The sequence below is a fragment of the Protobothrops mucrosquamatus genome, unplaced genomic scaffold, assembly GCF_001527695.2.
Source record: "Protobothrops mucrosquamatus isolate PMUCROS unplaced genomic scaffold, P.Mucros_1.0 scaffold411, whole genome shotgun sequence".
In the NCBI taxonomy this organism is placed as follows: Eukaryota; Metazoa; Chordata; class Lepidosauria; order Squamata; family Viperidae; genus Protobothrops; species Protobothrops mucrosquamatus.
The window spans coordinates 400,993-408,752 of NW_015386740.1; positions in this window are offsets into that span (position 1 = coordinate 400,993).

The window sequence follows — 7,760 nt, forward strand, 5'->3', positions numbered from 1 at the left end:
CCCCCATCCAGATCCCAACATAGAAGCTAAGCCACATTACAAATCTTTCCAAATACTCAGGAGATCTGAATAATGCCACAAGATAATATCAAAACAGGGACATTGTGTCAAAAATCTATAAATGAAAATTATATCTAGTAATCAGTGGAACAACCTGCCTCCAGAAGTTGTGAATGCTCCAACACTGGAAGTTTTTAAGAAGAGACTAGACAGCCATTTGTCTGAAATGGTATAGGGTTTCCTGCCTGAGTTAGGGGGTTGGACTAGATGACCTCCAGGATCCCTTCCAACTTTATTATTATTATTGTTGTTGTTATTGTTGTTGTTATTTCTCTAGATCAGTGGTTCTCAACCTGTGGGTCAGGACCCCATTTGGGGTCGAGCAACCATTTCATGGGGGTCGCCAAGCAAGGCTGTCCGCCATTTTTTTGTCCGCCATTTTTTTGTCCGCCATTTTTTTGTTCGTCATTTTTTTCCCCTTTTCTGGTGGGTGCCTTACCTCCCTTGGGCTGGCCCAGCTGGTGGTCGGCCTGCTCCATCTCTGCCACTTGCCAGCTATGCCTCGGCCGGCGCACGGGGCGGAACCACGCATGTGCGGCGCTCCCGGGCAGGGAAAGTCCTCGACTTACAACCGGTTAGGTAGTCCTCGACTTACGACCAGTTTAGTCCTCAACTTATGACCGGTTTAGTCCTCGACTTATGACCGGTTGGGGTCGTGGCATTAAAAAGGTTGAGAACCACTGCTCTAGATCTATAGCTATCTGTACATCTATATATCTATATCTGTATATCTATATTCTATATACAGATATAGACATAGACATAGACATAGCTAGATATAGATCTCAAGATAATATCAAAGGGTGGCTAAACTCATGCTAGAAAGCTGCAAGAGAAATAATCTAATATGCATGAGAGCTTTTTGTTTTTGTTAAATGTTACTTTATCTTAAAGCAGAAACTAGCCACAAGAGAGCTTTTGTGATATAAAGTTTGTCTACATAAAGCGTTTCTGATATACAATGGTGTACAAATTCAAAGTAGAGATGGAGCTGTTACCTCAATCATATAAGCAAATCAGAAATGTCTATATCATCATTGTAATAGCAGCTGTCATATAATTAGGCTTGACAGATTATAATTTCATGGAAATATTACAACAGCAATACTCTCATCAATCTCCTACATTTGTGCTACACTCTTGAGGCTATTTACCCATTGCTAATGCAACTAAATTCACTGAATCTAATCCAGTATAGCATTGTGGTCTTAATACATCATCAACAAGCAATAATTCATCAACGTTAAACAATATGGCTAGACTCATACAACTTACCTTTTATTAAATGAACCCAGCTAGCAAGCTCTTGGTAGATTCAGCAGGATGAGAACCTTTTATTAGTTATAGCTTTGGAAAAACAATTTGGCTCTTCCATTTGAGAATTACCTCAGGCGCTCACTAAAGCAAATTCTTTGTCTGACAGCAAAGCCACATAATACAGCCTATTTCTAACTCCAAATTTATAAGAGCACAGGGCATAACACCAGTCACCAGAGGCATTCATAAGGCTTCCTTCCTAACATAACAAACCATCAATATTTGCACAGCCAAAAGGTCCTCTGCTGAAGGCACAATTTTGCCATTCCCTGTGGTCCAAGAGCTCTAATGCCAGTCGTGGCAGAGTTTGCTTGGGGAGAAAAGTGGCAATAGATATTGAGGCATGACAGACTTGAGAGGCAATTTTATTCTGTTGATGTATGAATGTAATAAAGGCTTTCATTTAGAAGCCTGAGTAAAAGGAAATCTCCCTTCAGCTTTTCCCTCTCATCTGCCCCCTGTTCTGTATTTATTTTGACCGTGCAAAGCATTTGAAAAAGATGCCTCATAACATGCAGCAAGATGACTAAATCACTTTCTTTGAGTCATTAAAGCAGCATCATCTTTTTTTCAAGGCTCGCATAGCTGTTTCAGAAGCTGGGTGTTAAGTGATAGCTTACAGATATGTTTGTGGAATTCCTCTTCTACATTTCTTTCCTGCTCTTTTCTTGGATTATTTTATCACAATATGAGGTGATATCACACTGCAGTGCTCACTGCTGCCAAAAAAGAATAGAGGCACAGCTCTATACCATACTAGACAACCCATGACTGTTAAGTCATCATTTCAGAGATATTTCCTTACTAAAGAAAGATAAAAGAAACAGAATAACCCCAGGCAGGCAAAGAATCAGGAGTGAGCATACCTTCAACTTCCTTTCGGCTTCCCCATTAAGTTTCCTTGTGCTAATCCTTCCTTCCTTCCTTCCTTCCTTCCTTCCTTCCTTCCTTCCTTCCTTCCTTCCTTCCTTCCTTCCTTCCTTCCTTCCCTTCTTGAGATGACAGGAATCTTAGAAAAGGACAAGCATAGGAAGATCTGTTCCGGAACTAAATTGGATGTGGAATCTCATGTTCCCAATGAAACATCCAACCATGAAAGAAAAAAAAACCCAATTACATTCTATTCTAAAAATTAATTGTAAAGATAAAGCAATGTAAAACAGTAGAAAATGCTGAGATTTATAAAAAAATATTTTCATCATATTTTTTCTTATGGTAAGTTTTATCTTCTTATTTTTGGAGACCTAATATAAACTACTTCTAAAAAACTGTTATAAATTTCAACTGGTGGAGTTACAAATTTTCTATTTGCAAAGGATTGGTAACTAGAGATGGGCAACATGTTTTATGTCAGAGGAGGGCCATAATTTCTAATATTACAAATGTTTCAACATTGGAATTGCACAATTGTTCTGTGACTTCTGATTGGTTGCTTTTTAAAAAGCAAAATTCTTTTTCCCCCCTCCCAGACAAGCCAATACAACTGCCAAAATCAGTCATGCCTTTGCATTAGACTAGGTGATCTGGAAAAGGAGTGTTGGGAGGGGAGGGGAAGCAGTTAAGTATATGGCCAGTTAAAGATGAACTAAATGTTTATCTATTAATCTATTTATTTATTAAATATATATGCTACTCATCTTGCCAGGAGGTGACTTGCTATAATGCTGCATGTATTTTATATCATAGTATCCTGAGTTTTGACCCAAAGTTGCTTTTTCAAAAGACAACTGGACTTTGTTTTTTCTTGAAGACATTTCACTTCTCATCCAAGAAGCTTCTTCAGTTCTGAAGTTGGGACAACCATGACCTGGCTCAGTGGTCCCCAACCTTTGTGGCTTGGCAGCCTGGCTGCAGGCGGGAGAGGGGAACCGGGCCATGCAAGCAGGCCAGTGTGCACACAGCTCAACTCACACAAGTGGTGGACTGGCATGCATGCATGTGTAACTCGACTAGTTAAGTTGTATGCACATGCGCCTGCACACTGGCCTGCCATTCATGCGAGACAAGCTGCACGGGCATGTGTGTGCACTGGGCTGCCGCTCATGTACTCACATGCCCAGTTGTAAAGAGGTCACAACCTGGTAGTGGGCCACGGCCTGGGAGTTGGGGACCCATGACCTGGATGATTAAGAATCTCCATAGTCATATCCTGAGTTTTGATTTTTTTTAAATCACAAAATTAACATGAGATGACAACATGAAAAGAAAAATGGCTTTTGTTTTAAGTGCACAACAAAATTCAAACAGTTCTGCTAAAGTAGCCATTCAAGTATCAGATGTAATTTTCTGTATTCCAAATGCCATCTGCATAATGATTCTCTCTCATGTTAAACTAATGCCAGTTGTAGTTAGCAAAGGATTAGCTTCTTGTTTCCAGGGATATGTTCACAGTATTTAATCAGTTAAAAATTATTCTAACATTCATATGCCCTGTCTGAAGCTTTCGCCCTCCAAACTGACATTGTCCTGAATGATGGAGTTAACATCACTTGACAGATTCCCAGGAGCCATTAATTTAAACTTTCAGTTTTGTCTCATGGCCTGTTAATTTTATTATGGCTTCAGGACCAAGGGGAAGAGAAGAAATACTGTTCCTCGTTGTGTATTTTCCCCTTCCAAATAAAAGAGGTAATTTGCAAGTTTTCACCAATTTCAATATAGTTGCTTTCTTGGTTTACACAAATCCTTTTAAAAGTGAGTAAAATGAAATTAGATCTGTATTTATACATTTTTTGCACTACTTCATGATTTATTTTTGAAAGTTGGTAAACTCTTCTTTCAATTTATATTGAATAAGTAGGCCCAGCTGAATAAATGCATTGGGGTAAAAGTCGAAGTTGCTTTGTATGTTTAAAATTATAAGGAAAATAACTTGAGAGCAAACAGAATAGACATTGGGAATAAGGCAGCCATTTATAAAGACTTATAAAATATGTTTCTGATCAAAGATTCCCAAAGTCAATTTTTGGTGCTACATATTTGTAGAAAAAATTAATGGTAAGAGAGAAAGTTTACCCATTCTTCCAAACTTTGTATTGTATTAAAGACATAAGGCATTTTATAGATTTGCAAAAGCAAACTGATCACTAGGAAAAAATGGTTTCACCCAAAAATGAATAATTTAAAACGTTATATTTGTATTTGTTTTAAAAAAAATCATACTTGTGGCATTGCAGTTTTTAAACAATCAGTATAGTGAATCCAGCTAATATGCAGCACTTGCTTTTTAAGCACGAGAATTCTATTTCTATTCATCCATTCATAAATGTGAGAAATTGAAAATGTTTTGATGAAAGAAATATGATGAAGTGAATATCTTTTATGAGATTAGGAATACATAATTGAAGACTCATTGCAGAATTCTATAGGAACAGTGCATGATGAATAAATAAAGCAGGCAATTTAGCAAATGGCTGAATATTGAGTAGGAAGTAAAGAAGAGCTTTTGTGATATCCCCTTAGTTATTTAGTGTATTTACAGATGACTATGTAAGGAAAACTTATGGTGATGGCAGAGATGTGTTCTTTGGGCACATGAATGGATGACTTGCAATAAATTTCTTTCTATCTGGATCTGAAAGTTAATATATTATAGGCCAAGATTGTTTGAGATGGAAAAAAGGTTGAATGACTGCATATTTATCTTAAACTTTACTCTTATCAGTTCATCAGTTCATAAGAAAACATCCACAATATAATACAATGCTACAAAGGGAATAACAACAGTCATATTTTTTTCTGATACAGTGGGACCCAGCCACATAGGGTTCTATGGGTTAAAACCAACATTTGGAAACCTATAGCAATGAAGAGTTTGCAGAACAAGTGTAATATGTTGAGTGATGCCCAATGCCAGCACTTGAGCTGCTGCCTTTTAAATCAAGTGCAACTTCATAGAATCATAGGGAGTTCTAGAAAGGAGTTCTTAGAAGTTTTCTAGTCTAACCCCCTGCCCAAAGCATGAGTCCTTATTCCATCCCAAACAAATGGTTGTCCAATCTTTTCTTGAAACCCTTCAGTGAAAGAGTACCCACGACTTCGGGAGGCAAACTGTTCCACTGATTAATTGTTCTCACTGTCAAGAATTTTTTCCTTAGTTCCAGTTTGGATCTCTCTTTAACAAGTTCTGCCCATTGCTTCTTGTCCTTCCCTTGGGTGCTTTGGAGAACAAATTGACCCGCTTTTCCCTGAGACAGCCCTTTAAATATTAAAATGGCTATCATGTCTCCCATGAGCTTTTTCTTCATTAGGCTAAATATACCTACTTCCCTTAGATGTTCCAAACAGTTTAGCCTCCAGACCTCTTATTAACTTTGTTGCTCTTCTCTATACTCCTTCTAGGGCCTCAGCATCTTTTGTGTATCATGGTGACCAAAACTGGATGCAGTACATCCAAGTGTGGCCTCACCAGCTCAGGATAGAGCAGTATTAATAATACAATGTAGTATAAAGTTTAACCTATGAGTGATCTTTAAAGGCTGCCAATATAAAATACACCACAGTAGTCAATTGTTTGGCGACAAAAGCCTGATTGTTAAACCCATTCAAGCCCAGCCTACCTTACAGCCTACTTAACTAAGCAAAGATGGAACCAAAGCTGATTACAAGGAGTTCTATAACTGTTGCATCAGAGAACATGAGCCATATTAATCCAGTCTCTTTGCAATGTGGAATAAATAGAATAATCTGTAAAAACAAAAAACCTGGATGCACTGAACCAGACAGAAGAAGTAGTTATTCATAGACCAGTGGCTCTCAACCTTTTTAATGCCGCGACCCCAACCGGTCGTAAGTCGAGGACTAAACCGGTCATAAGTCGAGGACTACCCAACCGGTCGTAAGTCGAGGACTTTCCCTGCCCGGGAGCGCCACGCATGCGTGGTTCCGCCCCCTGCACCGGCCGAGGTGTAGCTGGCAAGCGGCAGAGACGGAGCAGGCTGACCACCAGCTGGCCCAGCCCAAGGGAAGTAAGGCACCTGCCGGAAAAGGGGGGGAAAATGGCGGACAAAAAAAATGGCGGATAAAAAAAATGGCAGACAGCCTTGCTTGGCGACCCCCATGAAATGGTCGATTGACCCCAAATGGGGTCCCGACCCACAGGTTGAGAACCACTGTCATAGACCATACTATTTAAGACTTTCTGAAAAGAACCAGCAGCAAAGCTTATAAATAGTGGAAATTAAAAAAACGATCTAGGAACCAAATCTATCAAAGTGTAAGACCCAAAATAATTGACTGTAAAAGGACATTTTTACAAGAACTTAATAGCACATATAAAGCTTTAAAACGCATGCTTTTACCTTTCACTCAAGCACAGACAGGTCTATCAGTTCTGTACTTCAATGCTACATTCTTTTCATGAATAATACTACTGATGGTATGAGCTTCTTCCCTCAAACATGTCTTCCTTTTCTTTTATCTTCTGAATCTATCATTGAAGCTAAAGATATTCCTGTGGGCTAGATAGTCTGCACCTATTTCAAGTTAATATTTTGGGGCACTTGGACCTAAAGTGTGTTATCCAAGGTAGCCTTTTCAAGTTACATTGGGGCCTAAGACCTCTGGAATTAATTGTATCCATCTAGTTAGAAATCCTCTCCTGTTCATCCTTTTCATCCAGGGAGAAATTATGGCCAGCTTATGACAGATATTACCTGACCATATTATGTAATTTATAAAATAGACATCAGAAAGAAATTTGGAAATTGCTGCAGTTTTCAATAGTTTTCAAGAACAATGCCATAGGGAACATGCTGGAACCTAAAAATGAGGTGTTTCAGACATGGACCACTGCATCCATATGATCCATCTTCTACAGATGCAGTTAGTCTTCCATCAACTCCCTGTCATTGCCACCAGTTTTCTTTGTATTTTCATATAGTAGTCAAGTTGGAAACGGATGTGTCACTTTTTAAAGGTTTCTGTCTCACAAATTCTATACAGAGAGCTCAGCAACTTCTTAGCCATTACCTGCCACTGAAACTTCTGTCAGCCATTAACAAACAAGCCATTTGTCAGAAAACACGTATAATAGAAATAGATGGCAAGTTTTTTGAGTAAACTTTTGAGAATTTGATGGTTATTATGAGCCGTGGTGGCACAGTGGTTAGAATGCAGTACTGTAGGCTACTTCTGCTGACTGCCAACTGCCAGCAAATCAGCAATTCGAGTCTCACTGGCTTGAATTGACTGAGCCTTCCATCCTTCCAAGGACAGTAAAATTGATTTTTGGGGGCAATATGCTGTCTCGGTAAACTGCTTAGAGAGGGCTGTAAAGCACTGTTAAGCAGTATATAAGTCTAAGTGCTATTACTATTATTAAAAGCCCACATGCTTCCCAGAGCTAAAATAATTGAAATGACTTAATATATATTATCAGTATA